Source organism: Oncorhynchus gorbuscha, linkage group LG06, assembly GCF_021184085.1.
Source record: "Oncorhynchus gorbuscha isolate QuinsamMale2020 ecotype Even-year linkage group LG06, OgorEven_v1.0, whole genome shotgun sequence".
NCBI classification, from domain to species: domain Eukaryota; kingdom Metazoa; phylum Chordata; class Actinopteri; order Salmoniformes; family Salmonidae; genus Oncorhynchus; species Oncorhynchus gorbuscha.
The window spans coordinates 33,930,425-33,950,545 of NC_060178.1; the positions used below are offsets into that span (position 1 = coordinate 33,930,425).

The 20,121-nt window shown below is 43.8% G+C and overlaps 1 protein-coding gene and 1 long non-coding RNA gene across 8 annotated transcripts in view; one reads left to right on the forward strand and one right to left on the reverse strand.

Moving 5' to 3' along the window:
• The window catches only part of LOC124037882 (carboxyl-terminal PDZ ligand of neuronal nitric oxide synthase protein-like), a 259,421-nt gene that overhangs the window by 157,920 nt on the left and 81,380 nt on the right, over positions 1–20,121 (reverse strand). The window lies entirely within an intron of this gene.
• Positions 1–20,121, forward strand: part of LOC124037884 — a 37,932-nt gene that overhangs the window by 10,844 nt on the left and 6,967 nt on the right. Inside the window, exon 2 of the long non-coding RNA XR_006839251.1 lies at positions 1,623–1,711. This is a non-coding gene — a long non-coding RNA (uncharacterized LOC124037884). The remainder of the gene's footprint in view (positions 1–1,622; positions 1,712–20,121) is intronic.

Here is a 20,121-nt window from a genome sequence, read left to right on the forward strand (position 1 = left end):
CGGTCACCCCCCCCCAAAATTGTCCTCCCTCATCTTACAAGGCACTGACCGCCACTGCTGTACATCTACACTTAAAATAGCCTGCCTGCCTGTCCTGTCTTAGGCCGACAGTTACAGGGCAGGCAGGCTGACAGTGTGCCACAGCCTTTTGTGAAGTAAAAATCTCTGTAATTGGAGAACCTTCAAAGCTCAGTCTCTCTATGAGAAATGGATCAAAGCTGACAGCATTCACTAGATTCCATGGGATAGACAACATTCTCGCGCTCTCTCTGACTCCCACGGCTGAGAGATACTGAAGTTTGTATGTGACGTGTTCCCACCAAAGTTTTATCATTGAGACCCAATTCCTCACAGTACAAGGTCTGTTTCCCTTTCCTGTGGGGGGGCTTTAGTAACAGGCACTGTCTAGCTCTCTGTGCAGCCCAGGACAAATCTCTCAAACTGGCCAGGTCCGAATACACATACTTGAGTCCTAAATAGAAGGCCATTTGAGTATGCGAAAATATAACGTTTTATAGTATGTATAAAATTGAGTATATGTTAAATGCCCGGATGTTATAGTAATTTCAGCTTTGACAACAGCTGATTAGATATGCGTGTGTGTGTGTGCTACCGAAATCAACAAATAGCGGTTAACAACGCAATTGCGTATTCTCAGTATGCTTTATGGTATGAGAATTTTCAAAAATCTAGTGTGCTTTAATAAATGCCAGGATGTTCTAATATTTTCAGCTTTTTTTGTAGAATTCGCTGCAGACTTTTCGTGAATCTCACAGACATGCATTGGAAAAGGCAGGCTGCGAGTTTTGATAGCTAGAACTCTTCAAGTAAACAACAAAACAACTTTGAAGATGGCGAATAGCAAAGCTTCTGCAGTGGAGTTAAAATGGAAGTAGTTTTTGTTGTCCTTAAAATGATCACGACTATTTCATCGTAAGAGCCAATTTATGGAAGGTGTGACGCAATTTTGAAACCTCCGTAGGCATAGAAAGGTCAAATTGAGCTCCGTACCACATCGCCATTCCGTATAGCTATGAGCTATGATTGCTTGATGGTAGGTGGAGGCAGGAGGTCCTAATTTGTCACGTTGGTTCATCTGTGTTGAGCTGATTGTAATTTTCATGCTTCGCAATATTAGTTTCTACCTGAACGCTTACAGCCTGAATGGGACAAGCTCAGTGGTATACATTTTTTTGGGGGGGAACCCAAAATTAAGAGTACAGAGTATTTTATTGGACAATTGGACAATATATATACAACTGCTTTTGAGAAAGATAACTTGAAAGATACCATTTTATTGAGTGAACGTATTCATTGGTTTCTTTCATTTTGATAACAGATTGAAAAGGCAACGAATTGAAGGTTATTTGTTGATGTAAAAATCTAAATGTACAGATTTTAAGGTTATGTCATTAGATATGGGGTGGGGTGGGATAGCCAGAAATTGTTGGTCCCCAGAAATTCTGGCGGAAGAAATGGGGTCCCCGCTGAAAAAGTTTGAATTACCACTAGTTAATCTAGTTCCCAATGCACATAACCTCTTATGGTGATAGTAATGGTACGCTGCACTCTACTTTGCTCATGTTTTGGTTAATGTTGTGCTTCATCTTACGTCTTTTCAGGATCTATGTAAAGGAGTGTGAGCTGGAGAGGCAGCTGTCACCTGCATGGGTGAAAAAGAAGTGGGAGAACCATGAGCGAAAAAATAACGGTACGCTACTGCATGTCATCTTGACATTTATAGCTGTGCAGTACTTGGCTTATAAAGTACCACTTTTCTCTGAGAGCAATAACACTTTCCCATCTATTTCCTATGCTTCACCAGAACATTAACGTAAGTGTGAAGATACACATGCTAGAAAGGTGCAAGTATTGCAGAGAAATGTACTGCAGTTGGCATAATACATTTTTACATTGCTTTACATGCACAAATGCTGATGCTCCAGATAGTCAACTAGTCTAAAGAAGGACATTTGTATTGCTTATTTAATAAGCATAATGGTTTTCAGCTGTGCTAACATAATTACAAAAGTGTTTTCTAATAATCAATTAGCCTTTTAAAATGATAAACTTGGATTAGCTAACACAACGTGCCATTGGAACACAGGAGTGATGGTTGCTGATAATGGGCCTCTGTATGCCTATGTAGATATTCCATTCAAAATCAGCCGTTTCCAGCTACAATAGTCCTTTACAACATTAACAATATCTCCACTGTATTTCGGATCAATTTGATGTTATTTTAATGGACAAAAAATGTGCTTTTCTTTAAAAAAAACAAGGACATTTCTAAGTGACCCCAAACTTTTGAACGGTAGTGTATATATATTTCCGGAGCTTTCTTCTCTCCTAGATATAGGCCAAACACTTCAAAACCTTATTCCTTTTGATGTATTTTTTGAGACTGTCTTTTCTGTCATTTATGAATGTGTTGTTCAAAGCATTTCTATGGGCTATAGTGGTAAAGGCCAAATTCATTATTGTATGCCAATAATAAAAAATATATACAGTGCCTTTGGAAAGTATTCAGAAGTATTCGGACCCCGGTGCCCTCCACATTTGTTGTTACATAACAGCCTTATTCTAACATGTATTAAATTGTTGTTGTTCTTCCTGCAAACTACACACACTACCCCATAATGACAAATCAAAAACAGGTGTTTAGAAATGTTTGCACATTTATTACAAATAAAAACTGAAATATCACATTTGCATAAGTATTCAGACCCTTTATTCAATACTTTGTTGAAGCACTTCTGACAGCAACTACAGCATTAAGTCTTCTTGGGTATGAGCTTGGCACACCTGTATTTGGGGAGTTTAACCCATTCTTCTCTGCAGATCCTCTCAAGCTCTGTCAGGTTGGAATGGGAGCGTTGCTGCACAGCTATTTTCATGTCTTTACAGAGATGTTCGATCGGGTTCCGGGCTCTGGCTGGGCAACTCAAGGACATTCATAGATTTGTCCCGAAGCCACTCCTGCATTGTCTTGGCTGTGTGGTTAGGGTCGTTGTCATGTTGGAAGGTGAACCTTTGCCTCAGTCTGAGGCCCTGAACGCTCAGGAGCAGGTTTTCATCAAGGATCACTCTGTACTTTGTGCCGTTCATCTTTGCCTCGATCCTGACTAGTCCCTGCCGCTGAAAAAACATCCCAATAGCATGATGCTGCCACCACTATGCTTCACCGTAGGGATGGTGCCAGGTTACCTCCAGACTTGACGCTTGGCATTCAGGCCAAAGAGTTCAATCTTAGTTTCATCAGAACAGAGAATCTTGTTTCTCATGGTCTGAGAGTCTTTAGGTGCCTTTTGGCAAACTCCAGGCAGGCTCTCATGTGCCTTTTACAGACAGGTGTCTGCCTTTCCAAATCATGTCCAATCAATTGAATTTACCACAGGTGTACTCCATTCAAGATGTAGAAACATCTCAATCATGATCAATGGAAACAGGATGCGCCTGAGCTCAATTTTGAGACTCTTAGCAAAGGCTTTGAATACTTATGTAAATAAGTTTTTAACATTTTTACTATATTTGCAAAAAAAATAAAAAATCAGTTTTCACTTCGTCATTATGGAGTATTGTGTGTAGATTGCTGAGCATCTTTAGTTATTTAATCCATTTTAGAATAAGGTTGTTACGTAACAAAATGTGGAAAACGTCAAGGGGTCTGAACACTTTCCGAAGGCACTGTATATTATACCTAAAAGGGTCCTTAAAAGTAGGCAAGACCGATTTTGGACAAGGCCACTCTCTCTCTCCATACTCTTCCTGTATCTCCAGCTGTTACCCTACACTGATTTGCCACACCGGTAACAAACCTGCTGTTTCCATTGTCATCTTCGCATGAACCTCTCGGAAACTCTGATCTCAATTGGCATAATATGAAAAATAGCAGGGAATCGCAGGGGTGACAGGCGAGGGGGATGTTCCCGAGTGTGATTGAAAAATCTAGCAGCCGTGATTGGAAAAATATGGAAAGTTTAAACAGGAAAGCGTAGGGTAGATGTGCGTCTTTGGGTGCAGTAAGCCTGGAGTGATCCAACTATATCAACTACAGACGGCCAGCACTCATAAATATGGCTATTTTGTCCTCTGTGAGTTTCTTCCAGCACAGATTAATGTCTATCGGAGCCTGTTGTTGGCAACAAACACTCTGTATAACTTCCACTGAGGGAGAGAAGAGAGACAAGCAAATGTGTGTTTTGTAGAGAACAATGTGGCACATGTTGTCTTTCTGTCTGTCAGATAGGACAGAAGAGAGAAACCTCTGCTCTGCCGGCGTGACAGATAAAGAAGATTACAGTTACCAGTGGTGTCCTGTCCAGTCCCAAATCCTACAGGCTTAGTCACATCTCAATTACAACACAATTGAACTGAATAAATATTGGCTAGGATGGAAAAAACAGATATTTCAGTTAAGGCCACTTACGTACAGTATATTGTTTTCTAAAGGAGAGGAGACTGACACATTTCAATCTGTCTGCCAGCTACACATTAGAAGTGGAAAGGTGGAACACTAAGACAAGAAGAGCTACAGTGGGATCCGTAATTATTGACACCCTTAATTTAGCTGAGGAAAAATGACAGTATAAAATAAATAATTAAAATACTGAGTTATATTGTATTCTCAAACTGGGAAATTCTACTTTATACTAATACAATTGCTCAGAGAAAAATATTTTGATTAACAAGTAATATCTTGCTTAACAAGTAAGGTATGGGTCAAAATAATTGACACCTGTTTTTAATAACCTGCGAGGGTAACAGCACTGAGCCTTTTTCTAAAAAGTGTTATCAATTTGAATACACTTTGTGAGGGATCTTACACCATTCCTCCATACAGAATCCTTCCCCAGATCCTTGATATTGTAACGGCGTTCGTCTGTAGAAAGAGAGTCGGACCAAAATGCGGCGTGGTGGTTACTCATGTTCTTTAATGATAATTTGAACGATACTTGAAATAACTTAATATACAAAAAACAACAAACGAAACGCGAAAACCTATTACAGCCTATCTGGAGAACACTAACACAGAGACAGGAACAATCACCCACGAAAACACTCACAGAATATGGCTGCCTAAATATAGTTCCCAATCAGAGACAACGATAAATCACCTGACTCTGATTGAGAACCGCCTCAGGCAGCCATAGACTAATTAGACACCCCACAAAACCCCAAGACAAAAAACACACCACAATACCCCATGTCACACCCTGGCCTGACCAAATAAATAAAGAAGACACAAAATACTAGGACCAAGTCGTGACAGAACCCCCCCCTAAGGTGCGGACTCCCGGACGCACCTCAAAACCATAGGGAGGGTCGGGGGGGCATCTGTCCATGGTGGCGGCTCCGGCTCTGTCAGGTTGGAATGGGAGCGTTGCTGCACAGCTATTTTCATGTCTTTACAGAGATGTTCGATCGGGTTCCGGGCTCTGGCTGGGCAACTCAAGGACATTCATAGATTTGTCCCGAAGCCACTCCTGCATTGTCTTGGCTGTGTGGTTAGGGTCGTTGTCATGTTGGAAGGTGAACCTTTGCCTCAGTCTGAGGCCCTGAAAGCTCAGGAGCAGGTTTTCATCAAGGATCACTCTGTACTTTGTGCCGTTCATCTTTGCCTCGATCCTGACTAGTCCCTGCCGCTGAAAAAACATCCCAATAGCATGATGCTGCCACCACTATGCTTCACCGTAGAGATGGTGCCAGGTTACCTCCAGACTTGACGCTTGGCATTCAGGCCAAAGAGTTCAATCTTAGTTTCATCAGAACAGAGAATCTTGTTTCTCATGGTCTGAGAGTCTTTAGGTGCCTTTTGGCAAACTCCAGGCAGGCTCTCATGTGCCTTTTACAGACAGGTGTCTGCCTTTCCAAATCATGTCCAATCAATTGAATTTACCACAGGTGTACTCCATTCAAGATGTAGAAACATCTCAATCATGATCAATGGAAACAGGATGCGTCTGAGCTCAATTTTGAGACTCTTAGCAAAGGCTTTGAATACTTATGTAAATAAGTTAACATTTTTACTATATTTGCAAAAAAAATAAAAAATCAGTTTTCACTTCGTCATTATGGAGTATTGTGTGTAGATTGCTGAGCATCTTTAGTTATTTAATCCATTTTAGAATAAGGTTGTTACGTAACAAAATGTGGAAAACGTCAAGGGGTCTGAACACTTTCCGAAGGCACTGTATATTATACCTAAAAGGGTCCTTAAAAGTAGGCAAGACCGATTTTGGACAAGGCCACTCTCTCTCTCCATACTCTTCCTGTATCTCCAGCTGTTACCCTACACTGATTTGCCACACCGGTAACAAACCTGCTGTTTCCATTGTCATCTTCGCATGAACCTCTCGGAAACTCTGATCTCAATTGGCATAATATGAAAAATAGCAGGGAATCGCAGGGGTGACAGGCGAGGGGGATGTTCCCGAGTGTGATTGAAAAATCTAGCAGCCGTGATTGGAAAAATATGGAAAGTTTAAACAGGAAAGCGTAGGGTAGATGTGCGTCTTTGGATGCAGTAAGCCTGGAGTGATCCAACTATATCAACTACAGACGGCCAGCACTCATAAATATGGCTATTTTGTCCTCTGTGAGTTTCTTCCAGCACAGATTAATGTCTATCGGAGCCTGTTGTTGGCAACAAACACTCTGTATAACTTCCACTGAGGGAGAGAAGAGAGACAAGCAAATGTGTGTTTTGTAGAGAACAATGTGGCACATGTTGTCTTTCTGTCTGTCAGATAGGACAGAAGAGAGAAACCTCTGCTCTGCCGGCGAGAAGATTACAGTTACCAGTGGTGTCCTGTCCAGTCCCAAATCCTACAGGCTTAGTCACATCTCAATTACAACACAATTGAACTGAATAAATATTGGCTAGGATGGAAAAAACAGATATTTCAGTTAAGGCCACTTACGTACAGTATATTGTTTTCTAAAGGAGAGGAGACTGACACATTTCAATCTGTCTGCCAGCTACACATTAGAAGTGGAAAGGTGGAACACTAAGACAAGAAGAGCTACAGTGGGATCCGTAATTATTGACACCCTTAATTTAGCTGAGGAAAAATGACAGTATAAAATAAATAATTAAAATACTGAGTTATATTGTATTCTCAAACTGGGAAATTCTACTTTATACTAATACAATTGCTCAGAGAAAAATATTTTGATTAACAAGTAATATCTTGCTTAACAAGTAAGGTATGGGTCAAAATAATTGACACCTGTTTTTAATAACCTGCGAGGGTAACAGCACTGAGCCTTTTTCTAAAAAGTGTTATCAATTTGAATACACTTTGTGAGGGATCTTACACCATTCCTCCATACAGAATCCTTCCCCAGATCCTTGATATTGTAACGGCGTTCGTCTGTAGAAAGAGAGTCGGACCAAAATGCGGCGTGGTGGTTACTCATGTTCTTTAATGATAATTTGAACGATACTTGAAATAACTTAATATACAAAAAACAACAAACGAAACGCGAAAACCTATTACAGCCTATAATTTGTAAGTCGCTCTGGATAAGAGCGTCTGCTAAATGACTTAAATGTAAATGTAATGGTGAACACTAACACAGAGACAGGAACAATCACCCACGAAAACACTCACAGAATATGGCTGCCTAAATATAGTTCCCAATCAGAGACAACGATAAATCACCTGACTCTGATTGAGAACCGCCTCAGGCAGCCATAGACTAATTAGACACCCCACAAAACCCCAAGACAAAAAACACACCACAATACCCCATGTCACACCCTGGCCTGACCAAATAAATAAAGAAGACACAAAATACTAGGACCAAGGCGTGACAGAACCCCCCCCCCAAGGTGCGGACTCCCGGACGCACCTCAAAACCATAGGGAGGGTCGGGGGGGCGTCTGTCTATGGTGGCGGCTCCGGCTCGGGACGTGGACCCCACTCCATAAATGTCTTCGTTGCTCCCCCTCGCGTCCTGGGATAGTCCACCCTCGCCGCCGACCATGGCCTAGTAGTCCTCACCCAGAACCCCACTGGACTGAGGGGCAGCTCGGGACTGAGGGGCAGCTCGGGACTGAGGGGCAGCTCAGCACTGAGGGGAAGCCCAGCACTGAGGGGAATCCCAGCACTGAGAGGAAGCTCAGCACTGAGAGGAAGCTCAGCACTGAGAGGAACCTCAGGCAGGTAGTTGGCTCCGGCAGATCCTGGCTGGCTGGCGGATCTGGAAGAGTCTGGTTGACTGGCAGATCTGGAAGAGTCTGGTTGACTGGCAGATCTGGAAGAGTCTGGTTGACTGGCAGATCTGGAAGAGTCTGGCTGACTGGCAGATCGGGAAGAGTCTGGCTGACTGGCAGATCTGGAAGAGTCTGGCTGACTGGCAGATCTGGAAGAGTCTGGCTGACTGGTGGATCTAGCTGCTCTGGCTGCTCCATGCAGACTGGCAGCTCTGGCTGCTCCATGCAGACTGGCAGCTCTGGCTGCTCCATGCAGACTGACAGCTCTGGCTGCTCTATGCAGACTGCCAGCTCTGGCTGCTCCATGCAGACTGACAGCTCTGGCTGCTCCCTGCAGACTGACAGCTCTGGCTGCTCCATGCAGGCTGACAGCTCAGGCTGCTCCATGCAGGCTGGCAGCTCAGGCTGCTCCATGCAGACTGACAGCTCTGGCTGCGCTGAACAGGCAGGAGACTCCAGCAGCGCTGTAGAGGAGGAAGGCTCTGGAAGCGCTGAACAGGCGGGAGACTCCGGCAGCGCAGGAGAGGAGGAAAGCGCTGGCCGCGCTGAACAGGCGGGAGACTCCGGCAGCACAGGAGAGGAGGAAAGCGCTGGCTGCGCTAAACATGCGAGGCGCACTGAAGGCCTGGTGCGTGGTGCTGGAACTGGTGGTACTGGACCGAGGACACGCACAGGAAGCCTGAAGCCTGGAGCTGCCACCGGAGGACTGGTGTGTGGAGGTGGCACTGGATATACCGGACCGTGCAGGCGCACTGGAGCTCTTGAGCACCGAGCCTGCACAACCTTGCCTGGCTCGATGCCCACTCTAGCCCGGCCAATACGAAGAGCTGGTATGTACTGCACCGGGCTATGCACCCGCACTGAAGACACCGTGCGCTCCATAGCATAACACGGTGCCTGCCTGGTCTCTTTAGCCCCCCGGTAAGCACAGGAAGTTTGCGCAGGTCTCCTACCTGGTGTAGCCATACTCCCTGTGAGCCACCCCCCCCAAATACATTTTTAGGGCTGACTCTCAGGCTTCCATCCGCGTCGCAGTGCTGCCTCTTCATACCAGCGCCTCTCCGCTTTTGTCGCCTCCAGTTCTTCTTTGGGGCGTCGATATTCACCAGGCTGTGCCCAGGGTCCTTTTCCGTCCAATATCTCCTCCCAAGTCCAGAAGTCCTGTGATCGCTGCTCCTCACGATAAACAGGGCGAGTTGGCTCACGTCTGAACCCTGACTCTGCCACACTCTCCCTGAGCCCCAATACATTTTTGGGGCTGACTTTCGGGTTTCCTTGCCAACCATGTTCCCTCATAACGTCGGCTCCTCTCTCCGGCTGCCTCTGCTCTCCTAAGTGCCTCCACCTGTTCCCATGGGAGGTGATCTCTTCCAGCCAGTATCTCCTCCCAAGTGTAACAACCCTTGCCATCCAAAACGTCTTCCCATGTCCATTCCTCCTTTCGCTTCTTCTGCTGTCGCTGTTGCCTGTTACCACGCCACTCGGTCCGGGTGTGGTGGGTGATTCTATAACGGCTCTCTTCTATCTCCTCCTCTGACGAAGAGGTAGAACAAGGATCGGACCAAAATGCAGCGTGATGATGATTCATGATATATATTTTAATGAAGGAAAAACAATACAAGCGGAAACTACAAAATAATGAAAAGTGAAAAACCGAAACAGCCCTATCTGGTGCAAACACAAAGACAGGAACAATCACCCACAAACACACAGTGAAACCCAGGCTACCTAAATATGGTTCCCGATCAGAGACAACGAGAATCACCTGACTCTGATTGAGAACCGCCTCAGGCAGCCATAGACCATGCTAGACAACCCTACTCAACCACAATCCCAAAACCTACTAAACCCCAATACAAAAACACACCACAAAATAAACCCATGTCACACCCTGGCCTGACCAAATAAATAACGAAAACACAAAATACTAAGACCAAGGCGTGACAGATATCCTTTGTCTGCGCTTATGGACTACCCTCTTCAATTCAAACCACAGGTTTTCAATGGGCTTCAAGTCCATCCATCTGGCCTCCAGATGGTGCGGTTCCTGCTATAAATGGGTTGGTTGTTTAGCAACAAACCAACACGTGCACAACTCTGGGGCAAAACAACCAGTGTTTGCTTAGATTGTTGACAACATGTAAACTATATTTTGTCTCGAATGTTTATTGAAAACATGAATACATTTGCACAATGAGCACTTGTTGTCTCTCAAATACATTGTTACAGTTGTTGGTTAGCTAGTGAAATTTTGCCATATTAGCAAAAACACCTCAAAACAAGACATGGTATCAAGATAAAACAAGCTGAAACAAGTCACTTAAGATTCCCTACATGGCAGTTGCTTGCATATGTTGGTAGCTATCTGGCCATCCAGAATCACAACAACTCATGGACCAATTGAAGCGTGCGCATAGTTTTTGTGACGTTGTCAGCTAACCCATCTATTAGGTGATTATTTTTCTAAAGAGTCCCAGCCCCATGTTAAAGGGATAGTTGACCCAATTTACTAACGGACAAATTTGTTTTCTTACCCTGTAAATTGGTTTTCTGACCCCGTAAAGGCGGGACTTGCATGCACACACGCACGCACGCACGCACGCACGCACGCACACACACACACACACACACACACACACACACACACACACACACACACACACACAGACAAACACACACACGCGCACCAATCCCTGAGAGGATAGATCCCATGCTGCATGGTCTCTTCATATCACCATTCCTCTTATTGGATTTCATTTAGGCCCATGTAGAGGTAACTGCAGGCTGATTGTCTCAGAGGACAGCCTCTTCCAGCCATTACAGTGAGAGGAGAAATGCATTTAGCAATCCATGTAACAAGGCACACAGGCCAGATGGGCGGTATTCAGGCCAACATAACAACTGAATACAAAAACATGAGGAGAAACCATTTCAGTGGCACACATTTCAGTGGCTGACATCTCGACAATAACATAGGGCCTAGTCTACTTAACACACTCTACACAAAGGATACCACCAAACTGATATGATGTCTGAGCGCTTTATATGCAGCACACACTGACTAATTACTGACTAATTAATGGACACCACAACCCTTTTAGTGTTGTTACTTCAATAAACTCCACTCATACAATACACCTCTCTTTTACCCCTGGCCGAGGTAAAAGAGAAGGACCCAGGTCTAACTTGGTCTTCTCAGACACCAGCTCTGCTTTATTCCTCTTATCTACCTCTGTGGGCGAGAGATGTTCATGTTCTGCTCTGTAGTTCTACTAACAGTTCTGTTCATCTTTATCTATACGTGAGTGTAATTCAACACAGTCCTAAACACGTCTCTGTCAGTGATGCACCCTTGTTTCACAGCCCTTCTACAATGGAGAGAGAGCAAGCCAGAGAGATGGAGATAGATGGTGTGTGTGTGTGTGTGTGTGTGTGTGTGTGTGTGTGTGTGTGTGTGTGTGTGTGTGTGTGTGTGTGTGTGTGTGTGTGTGTGTGTGTGTGTGTGTGTGTGTGTGTGTGTGTGTGTGTGTGTGTGTGTGTGTGTGTGTGTGTGTGTGTGTGTGTGTGTGTGTGTGTGTGTGTGTGTGTGTGTGTGTGTCTGTGTGTGTGTCTGTGTGTGTGTCTGTGTGTGTGTGAGAGAGAGAGAGAGCTCTTTTGTAGCTTATGTCTGTACATTCCTCACTTTTGATCCACGCTGACGTACCATCACATTCAATCAAGACCTTCAAATACTAGAGCTCTCAGTCCGTCAGATATGCTTCTTTAACTGCAGCCATTATGTGCTCTGACCACAGAGCTAGGTTAAAACAGCCAGTATTTCGCTGGGCACAGAGCATGATTAAACGCTGTTATCATCATCCAATTATAGCACTGTATAATAATTGTGAGATTCCATCATGTTGTGTGTAGCTAAATGGGTTGATGGTGAATTGTTTGGAGTGCCTGACTAGACATGTTATAGCCCAGCCATGTCATTACCCAGCTGGTGGACCACAACGGGACACAGTATCAAAGACTGTATTATGCAACAACAACACTGGCCACAATACATCATTATACAGTTCATAACTGAGGGAAATGCTGGACAAAGGGATATTGATGATGAAGATGACTATACCTTGCGTTTATCATAGTGCTTCTCACTAAGTGTCAGCCAGCCCCTAAATCCAACCATGTTGAACAATTGTGCATCCACTTCATAGTCATGACTGTACAACTGCAATATTGGAGATCCTTGGATGAACTTGGTATCTTTTCATGCAGTTCTATCCATATCTATGGCCTGGGGATTCTGAAAGCACTGATTCGGATTCTGTAAAATAGGCCTCTACTGAGGCCCTAATTCTGAAGAGACACAATAGATTACACTTTTATCTGAGCTAGTAACTTCACTCCACTGACTGGCTTTGCTGTGAAATAATTATCCAGTTGTAATCATGTGAAAGGAGAGTTTCAAAGAACTGGCAGGCAGGAGAAGAGGAAGCCAGATCAAAGCGACTGGATTAATAGATCTATAGCAGGGGTGCACAATTAGAATTCAAAGAGGTCCAGTGACTAACATGTTCTCCCCCCCAAAGGTCCAAACCATTAAAATGTCTAATGCGCGCTATGATTTGGGGGCATATGTAGTTCTTGTATATGTATAGCTAATAAAGTACTACATTTCAAAAGCATTTCAACAATATTTATAGCACATTTTCAATGCAAACACATTAAACATTGAGGTAAAATAAATATGCAGCCTAATCATAAATAAATGTTCTCATTTCAAGACTGCATCTTCACAAAAAAAATAACAAAAGTGCCTGTTTCTGTGAAAAGTGCTTTGATTTTTGAAAAAATAACAAACCACAGGTTTAATATTTATCTCTCCTACTCTCTCCCACTTCACTTGTCCATCTCTCTTCTTTAGTGAGAGAAATGGGCTTTTGCTTGCGCTGCCAGTAATTTGAATGGACATTGAATGGAGTCAGTGCCATTGTCATGCACATATGTAGGTGCTCATTGGTGAGTCGAGAACGGTACTTATTTTTAATGATGTTCATAGTGGAGATAGAAGACTCACAACTGTATGTGGAGCCAAACATGGTCAAGGTGTGTAGTGCTACTTTGGTTAGACCAGGGAAAACAGTCTCAGACAGTGCTGAAAGTGCTCTCTTAGTGCAACATTTGCTTGCAGATCAATCAGTTCCATCTGTAGAGATCCAAGCATGTGCCCACTTGAAGGTCTGTGTCACCAACTTTGAAAATCCCCTGACATCTGTGATGACGAATAGATCCTCAATTAGAAGGAGCTGATGTCCAAGGCTGAAGCTATCAAAGCGATTTCTGAAGTTTCCAATCAGCTTATCCATGAAGTCAACATGAGGAGAAACATCTCTCTCACCCTGAACCTGTCCCTGCACTTTTAGGAAGTGTGCACACTTCTCCTTGAAGATCTTCCTTGAACACTTCCAGTTTCCTCTGGAAGGAGCGGACAGATGTCATCAAATCACAAACCGAATTGTTCTTGCCCTGTAGTTTCACGTTGAGCTCATTAAGGTGTGATGTCTACAAAAAAAGCAACAATATCCATTTTGCTCTCGTCTTGCAATTTTGTTTTTGGAACTGTGTTGCCTTCTGACTCTTGAGCAGTACTAGGAAAGCTGTTATTTCCTTTCGAATGGACCCAACGGCCTTGCCTTTACTGAGCCATCTTACGTTGTTGTGCAGCAGTAGGTCATTTGCATTTGCCTCAACTTCGATCAGGAATTCTCTCAGCAGGCGATGTTGATGAGACGAGGATGCCCCGAGGAAATTGATGAGTCTCATCATTGTATTCATCACTTCAGCATACTCTTGACAGATTGGCGCACAGGACAGACTGATGAATGATGCAGTGGTAAACTGTGAGATCAGGGTTGTCCTCTTTCAGCCGTGCCACAGCTCCTCTCTCTCTCTCTCTTCCTATCATGGCAGTCTGAGGTGATAGAGAGACCACTTGTTTTTTTAGATCTATGTATGTTGGGCCTATGGAGAACCTACCGCAGAACTGTAACATTCAATAAATGGACTTTGGGACAATATGCTTCGTCAGCCAAAATGGTGGTAGATAGATGGAACATGAAAAGGAATGTCGTTTTTGTTATGTTATAAAAGGTTTATTGGCGACGTTATAACGAAAACATTGTAAATTGAAGAGTTTTCACAATATGTACCTGATATTTGCATACTGTACATAATGTGGAAAATGTCCTGATCAAAGAGAATGTTTTTGTGAAGATGAAATGTGAAGTTAGTTGTCTAAATTGGATCTGAATAAAATCCAGACCTTGCAGCGTAGCCTAGTGGTTAGAGCGTTGGACTAGTAACCGGAAGGTTGCGAGTTCAAAACCCCGAGCTGACAAGGTACAAATCTGTCGTTCTGCCCCTGAACATGCAGTTAACCCACTGTTCCCAGGCCGTCATTGAAAATAAGAATGTGTTCTTAACTGACTTGCCTGGTTAAATAAAGGCAAAATAAAAATAACTACCGATGCCCAGAGAACTTGGACGGAAACGCCCGTTTCTGACCCGAGGGTATGAAACATGTGAGTTAAGAATTAACATATCAGACTAGGTGACCACGAGCTGCAGCCAAGGTCCGAGGTAGTCGCAAACCCAAAACGCAACACGAGGTCGAAGAAGACAAAGGAACCTTTTAACAATCTATGCTATGGATGAGTAGCTGTGTCTAAGAAGGTGAACTCTCCAAGGTATCGTGTGTCTACACTGCTTTCATTCCTATGCTGGAGCCCTGGGCTACACGGATGACCATACTCAGAAGATCCCCTTTCAGAACAAGGGCGAGGAAACAGACCACTAAGAGAAAGGACACTCACGTCGTTTGGACAATCAGAGAGTTACAGTAACAACAGAGGTGCTGCTATCAGAGGAACTTGGTCCACGAGGAAATACCCCATCGGAGACGTTCGACACATAACTACGTCATTATATTCTGACCTATAAGCGCGGACTTATTTAGTGGGACTCGGATTTATGCAGATTCCCAGATTATGCGACATTCAGGATTTATTTATATATATTTTTACCGTTATTTAACTAGGCAAGTCAGTTAAGAACAAATTCTTATTTTCAATGACAGCCTAGGAACAGCATTCAGGGGGCAGAATGACAGAGTTTTATCTTGTCAGCTCGGGGATTCGATCTTGTACCCTCTCGGTTACTAGTTCAATGCTCTACCCACTAGGCAACCTGCCGCCCCATACAGGATGAGACTGTAGAGGAAAATAATGAATTAGCGACTGCTGTAAAATCAAACCGTTAATCGTTCGATGAACAGCAGTCATTGACATTGATCAATACAACGTCACGACACCTGGGTACCAGTCTCTTTAGCTAATCTACTTCCTGTACTCCATGTCATGTGCCAAAGAGAATGGCCTTTCTGACATCTTCAAATATCAACTTTGCTAAGCAACATTTTTTTGTTTGTCCAGATGAAACCAGTTTGTTAAAAGTTGCTAGCTCATGTCTAAATTCTCAAACTAAATACTGCAATCTTAGTTTTGATTTTAAGCCTCAAAATACAACTTGCCTAGCTAATAGCTAATAGCGAAATGTTTGTTTTTGACTTTGTTATGAATTTGAATTCTATGAATGTTATTTCCAACAACCTAAGAAAACCCCAGCTGTAAATCCGGGTTGGCAAGGAATGGAATATTAGCGAAAGAGACTAGGACTCCTAGTAGAAGGCAGTCGGGAGGAGACCATTCTAGGTGGTACCATTCAGGTGGGACCATTCAGGAGGGACCATTCTAGCCAATGAGAGGGCAAGTTACCGGGATGTCACGTGTCTTACTTATCAGTACACTCGTAACAACCTAAGCACTACGAGATGTATATTCAATCAAATAAGCCACACGTAGCAAATAAGCCTTTACATTTTTTAATCCAAATTCCACACTCTCATACAAAAACCCCTGGCTGGCTGAGCAAAAACATTCAAATAAAAAAGCCACCTGCTGGAGAAGGCAGATTTGGTCCCAGTTATCCCTCTCGCTTCGCCTCTTCCTCTCTGGTGTGACTCACAGATTTCAGTTCATTACTATAGCTCCCGCCTTTGTGTAATCTTGTACAGTTTAAGTTGGAAGTTTACGTACACTTATGTTGGAGTCCAATAAAACTCATTTTCCAACCACTCCACAAATTTCTTAACAAACTATAGTTTTGTCAAGTCGGTTAGGACATCTACTTTGTGCATGACACAAGTCATTTTTCAAACAATTGTTTACAGGCAGATAATTCACTGTATCATAATTCCAGTGGGTAGACGTTTACCTACACTTGACTGTGCCTTTAAACAGCTTGGAAAATTCCAGAAAACGATGTCATGGCTTTAGAAGCTTCTGATAGGCTAATTGACATAATTTGAGTCAATTGGAGGTGTACCTGTGGATGTACTTCAAGGCTTACCTACAAACTCAGTGACTATTTGCTTGACATCATGGAAAATCAAAAGAAATCAGCCAAGACCTCAGAAGAAAAATTGTTGGCCTCCACAAGTCTGGTTCATCCTTGGGAGCAATTTCCAAATGCCTGAAGGTACCACGTTAATCTGTACAAACAATAGTACACAAGTATAAACACCATGCAGCCACAAGTACGGGACCACGCAGCCGCAAGTGTGGGACCATGCAGCCGCCATACCTCGCAGGACGAAAACGCGTTCTGTCTCCTAGAGATACATGTAGTTTGGTGTGAAAAGTGCAACTCAATCCCAGAACAACAGCAAATGACCTTGTGAAGATGCTGGAGGAAACAGGTACAAAAGTATCTATATCCACAGTAAAACGAGTCCTATATTGACATTACCTGAAAGGCCGCTCAGCAAGGAAGAAGTCACTGCTCAAAAAAACGCCATAAAAAAGCCAGACTACGGTTTGCAACTGCACATGGGGACATAGATCATACTTTTTGGAGAAATGTCCTCTGGTCTGATGAAACCAAAATAGAACTGTTTGGCCAAAATGACCATCGTTATGTTTGGAGGAAAAGGGGGGAGGCTTGCAAGCCAAAGAACACCATCCCAACCGTGAAGCAAGGGGGTGGCACATCATGTTTTGGGGTGCTCTGTTGCAGGAGGGACTAGTGCACTTCACAAAATAGATGTCATTATGGGGTAGGAAATTATGTTGGATATATTGAAGCAGCATCTCAAGACATCAGTCAGGAAGTGAACGCTTGGTCTCAAATAGGTCTTCCAAATGAACAATGACCCCAAGTATACTTCCAAAGTTGTGGCAAAATGGCTTAAGGACAACAAAGTCAAGGTATTGGAGTGGCAATCACAAAGCCCTGACCTCAATCCTATAGAACATTTGTGGGCAGAACTGAAAAAGTGTGTGCGAGCAAGGAAGCCTACAAACCTGACTCAGTTACACCAGCTCTGTCAGGAGGAATGGGCCAAAATTCACCCAACTTATTCTGGGAAGCTTGTGGAAGAGGAATGTGGAATGTTATATTATGCTATTCTATTCGGTTCTCTTATGTACAATACTATCATCATGTCATCTTGCAGACATTGATTCAGCTTTGATCTGACTTCATTAAACGAGCAACATTCGCCAGAGTAGCCTGTTCTCTACGAGTAGAACAGAGACTGTGCGTAGAGAATTCCACACATGCGCAGAAGCATTGGGACCTTTGGCCATTAGGAAGAGAGGTCCAGAAAAGTCGGATCTGCAGCGACTCCGGAAGGAATAAGGGGCTGTTGGACTTTGACACTGAACTAAAATGGTTCAGGTGTTTCAGTATCGGTGTCACGAGGGACTGGGTGTGTGAGGTAAGAATCAGACGCAGAGAGCAGAGAGTTCCAAAGGGAGAAGTGCACTTTAATATGGCACCAAAATACAATGTCAAAACACAGGGCGCAAAAAATACTGACCAACCCAAAACAAAAGGTATACGGCCCGGAGCACGAACACACCCAACGACAACAACACGTAACACAAAATCAATCCCGCACAAAACAAGGGCGGGTTTACTAGCCTTACATAAGGAATCAAATCAGGAAATCACAATTAGACACAGGTGCAACTAATAAGACAAAACAAACAGAAAAGGGAAAAGGGATCGGTGGCTGCTAGTAGGCCGGTGACAACGACCGCCGAGCACCGCCCGAACAGGCAGGGGAGCCAACTTCGGCGGAAGTCGTGACAATCGGTGCCAGTATCACACCATTGTGTGAGCTGCCCCGTTAAACCCTTCCTATATGAGGTGACTAATGGTCCTGGATGGCATACTCAAATCAAATCAAATTGTATTTGTCACATACACATGGTTAGCAGATGTTAATGCGAGTGTAGCGAAATGCTTGTGCTTCTAGTTCCGACCATGCAATAATATCAAACAAGTAATTTCACAACAACCACCTTATATACACAATGTAAAGGAATGAGTAAGAATATGTACGTAAAAATATATATGGATGAGCGATGGCCGAACGGCATTGGCAAGATGCAGAAGAGGGTATAGAGTACAATATATACATATAAGATGAGTAGTGTAGGGTATGTAAACATTATATAAAGTGGCATAGTTTAAAGTGACTAGTGATACATTTATAACATCGAATTTTGAATTATTAAAGTGGCTAGAGATTGAGTTATTATTTTGGCAGCAGCCACTCAATATTAGTGATGACTGTTTAAAGTCTGATGGTCTTGAGATAAAAGCTGTTTTTCAGTCTCTCAGTCCCAGCTTTGATGCACCTGTACTGACCTCACCTTCAAGATGATAGCGAGGTGAACAGGCAGTGACTCGGGTGGTTGTTGTCTTTGATGATCTTTTTGGCCTTCCTGTGACATCGGGTGGTGTAAAGTGTCCTGGAGAGCAGGTAGTTTGCCCCTGGTGATGAGTTGTGCAGACCTCACTACCCTCTGGAGAACCTTACGGTTGTGGGTGGAGCAGTTGCCGTACCAGGTGGTGATACAGCCCGACAGGATGCTCTCGATTGTGCATCTGTAAAAGTTTGAGTGTTTTTTGTAACAAGCCAAATTTCTTCAGCCTCCTGAGGTTGAAGAGGTGCAGCTGCGCCTTCTTCACCACACTGTCTGTGTTAGTGGACCAATTCAGTTTGTCCGAAATGTGTACGGAGAGGAGCTTAAAACTTTCCACCTTCTCCACTACTGTCCCGTCGATGTGGATAGGAGGGTGCACCCTCTCCTGTTTCCACGATCATCTCCTATGTATTTTTGACGTTGAGTGTGAGGTTATTTTCCTGACACCACACTCCGAGGGCCCTCACCTCCTCTCTTTAGGCCGTCTCATCGTTGTTGGTAATCAAGCCTACCACTGTAGTGTCGTCTGCAAACTTGATGATTGAGTTGGAGGCGTGCATGGCCACGCAGTCATGGGTGAACAGGGAGTACAGGAGAGGACTGAGAACGAACCCCTCGTGGGGCCCCAGTGTTAAGGATCAGCCAGGTGGAGATGTTGTTTCCTACCCTTACCACCTGGGGGCGGCCCGTCAGGAAGTCCAGAAACCAGTTGCAGAGGGCAGGGTGGAGACCCAGGGTCTTAATGATGAGTTTGGAGGGTACAATGGTGTTAAATGATGAGCTGTAGTCAATGAACAGCATTCTTACATAGGTATTGCTCTTGTCCAGGTGGGTTAGGGCAGTGTGATTGTGTCGTCTGTGGACATATTGGGGTGGTAAGCAAATTGGAGTGGGTCTAGGGCAGGGGTGTCAAAGTCAAATGGACGGAGGGCCAAATAAAAAATTTAGCTACAAGCCGAGGGCCGGACTGTTCGAATGTTCATTGAAACATTTTTAAATGACGCATATAGTCTAGTGAACCTAATTGAACCTACTGAAAACCTAACAAATATATTCCAATATGATCAGATAAATAAAGCA